At 32.4% G+C, this 3,373-nt stretch overlaps 1 pseudogene; it reads right to left on the bottom strand.

The window, feature by feature from the left end:
- LOC117316994 lies at nt 1-3,373 on the bottom strand (annotated as a pseudogene).

The raw sequence follows: 3,373 nt of genomic DNA, 5'->3' as shown, positions 1-3,373 counted from the left end.
TTGTCCAAACATAACCTAATTCAAGAGGAGAATATGATAGTGTGACAATGTTGAATTCACGTGTACAGGATGGTACAAAACAGAATTTACTATTCCTCTTTTATTAATTTTAATTAACTTCAAAACAACTTTAAATGCCAAATCATTGTTGATTTTAAATGCATAATTGAAAACAAAAGTACATTTTAACAAATCAAACAATTTCTCTACAAGCAGTAAATTTCGAACAAAATCACAGGATCGCACCATCAGTGTTCCCAACAAGCTGTCCGAAGAGCTCGACTGCTTCATCCGCTGAAGATGGCGTACGTAAACCTCTTTCACTCATAAAAGTGTGGAATTGTGCTGCATTAATATCCATACAACCCATCGGAATGGGCACCTGATATTCTGTAGTTACTGCATCCAAATCCCCTTGATCAACAGCTATTTTATAGTCAATTGCTCCTGTGATTAAAACGTAAATTAAATATTATTTTATTATGCATTTTTTCATCGTGTATGTTTCGAACATCATACACACCACAAACCAGTGAATATATGAATATATCATTATTTATATAATACTTAACTCGAATCAAAAGATATATCTCGCAAAATAAAAAAAAAATCATATACATGTAGTAAATAAATAATAATGAATATAATATGTAAACATTAATTTATGACTAGGTCACTTCGAGAACAAAGCCAGGTTTTAGTGTCTCAAAACAAATGATTTACAGCCGTGACTACAAAAATAAGATATGTTACCGTACAAACTTGGGATGTAGAACAGCATATCTGGTTTACCATATGGTGTTACTTGTCTATACCTCCTTACACTATGATGATTCCATTCCATTCGAATTGTATCCAACTCGTATTGCAGCAAATCCATAAAGCAAAACTTCATGCATTGCTCTGGAAAACAATATCGATCCGTAGATATACTATTTCATGCAGTTCGAAATATACTTTGTTTTGTAAGAAACGTTCCAAACGCTAAATATTTGATAGAAATAACAAATGACTCTCCAAAATGTCCCATATAACTCCCTGCAGTCGCAACGTTGTGTTTTATTCAGTCAATGTCAGTTTTCGATATTTTTGTTGCACACCAAAAACATACTAATGAATTTTAATGTAAATACTATCTGTGTCACAGCGAAAACCCCAGGGCAAGTTCACAGCAAACTAATAATAAAAATAACAAATTGGGTGTTGCGTTTTAAACTGATTTTAACGTGGCATGTTCATTCAAATAATCAGATGTTAAAATACGGTCTAGGTAAAAGATACGACACAAAGATACACAACAGAATAGGTCACTTACATATGCATGGCGTTAGTTGTACACAAAAACACAGACGCTTCCATATCACTGAATAGGTCCATCCAAAACTGACATCCACCTTGCTTATTGGACAACCACCAGCGTTCAATACGCTAAAATTGATCAATATTTTTTTATTTCATTTGATTTCTTTTTTTAATTCTAAGCGTGTATCTAAATTCGATCCCATATTTACAGGGCAAATAATTACTCTTTAGGTATTTAAAAATATTTATGGTGTATTTATTCACGAATTGGATATTCTTGCAATGATCACTAATGAATTACTACTGAAAAAACACCACATTCTGTTTGGTCAAAATTAGCGATTAGGATGTTGTGACAACTAGAAGTTTGACAATAACGTTAACGGAATCAACTTTTAATTATTTTACTAACTGAGAACTTCGTTTTCTAGTACAATTGACCATTCACAATAAATTCATGGTTTAACTTCTTGCATATAAATATTGAAGTTATTTTTCATTTTTTAATATAAGAAATCAATATACTTGATTGGAGTGGGAGAAGGCTTTTATAACGCTGTTTTCTGCTGCCATTTCATCTTCATGTTCCCATCGAAATGACTTTTGCATGTCTTCAACCAAAATGTTTTCTGTTCCACCGTCCATTCGAACACATCGTGGAACACCTCCGAAAAATAATTCACAAACATCACATTGGTAAAGCAATTTAAACGTCCAGCAAATCCGCATGGTTTACAGACATTTATGGAATGCCATGGTTGCCACAGATGGAACAAAAATACAATATTGGCTTATAATTTCGTTATCAAATATGACTTCATCAATATATGTTTAGATTTGGTCAACATAATTATATAGTATATGTCACATAACCATGAACGCATAAGATTACGAGTTAGAACCATATAAGCATATTATGATCAATATCGTATTGTATACAAAATTTATTATTTCAATACCTTTAATTTCGTTCAAGTATTCCAAGAAAAACGTCCCTATAATTTTCGGATTGTTGTTGGTATTTGCTACCTTCAGCCATAAAATCCGACGGAAGAAACTGAAGAAAAATAAAAGCCACATATACACTATGCCCTTGTATCGAAAGGTCATTGCAATTGTTAAAGGAGCATCCACGTTATATGCAAATTTACCACCGAAGATGAAACTGGAATATTCAAGAAACCTTTCATCGTCTCTCGGTTTTCGGGAGTTTTACGTAGAAAACATATGTTTTTACTGTTTGTTACGTCATAATTGAAATTTTCTAAAACTATTGTAGATGAAATGTCAACGATTTTGATTTGACGTTATTTTACAGCTCTTCGGAGACGGTATGCCAAGTGGCAGTAGCTCGTGTATTACAAAATATGTATTATCTCATATTACAAAAGTCGGAACAAGATTTTTTAACTCTGTACTGATATTTCCATATATAATGTTCGGCCATTTGTTTTATATACAAAAAGTATTGATTGCAAATCATTTATGCAAGGCATCAATTCTTTAAAAATAATTACCCACAAATTGCCCCATGGATAGGAAATCCGTAACGCTTCAATTTATCATATCCATCGATGTGTATCAAATAATTTGGTCCTTAATTAATATATATCCGCCTGCTGAACTGATGTCGTCTTCTTCTTGAGACACCCTTGGGATCCAAGTTTCTCAGTACATCTGATACAACAGTTCTGAATGAAGAACAGAAAATTCAAAAATGCGCTTATTGAATCAGTAAGTGTTTGCGATATCATCTATTGTATTATAAATTAAATGTATGCATGTAAATCTATTCAAAATATGAGAATTGCATTCTTGTATATTTTGTACAATATTGCGGAAGGGCGATTTGCAAGTTGTGATAACTTGTGCCTAATCCTCTTGTTTAAATTTTGCAATGAAATATGTTTAAACTTAACTCGATTATTGAGCGACAATCGGGAAAAGTAGACCTGGTTGAGCGATTATTACCTTAGAATTCGATGCCTTGCAATGAAGAATTCTGTCAATAGTTAACGAAATATAAAACGAAAACTGCACGATAGATGAAAAATAACAAAATGGGAAGCAT

This window comes from Pecten maximus, chromosome 18 (assembly GCF_902652985.1).
Source record: "Pecten maximus chromosome 18, xPecMax1.1, whole genome shotgun sequence".
Classification (NCBI taxonomy): Eukaryota; Metazoa; Mollusca; class Bivalvia; order Pectinida; family Pectinidae; genus Pecten; species Pecten maximus.
The sequence above is the reverse complement of the archived record's forward strand: the minus strand, read 5'-3'. Positions and strand labels throughout refer to the sequence as shown.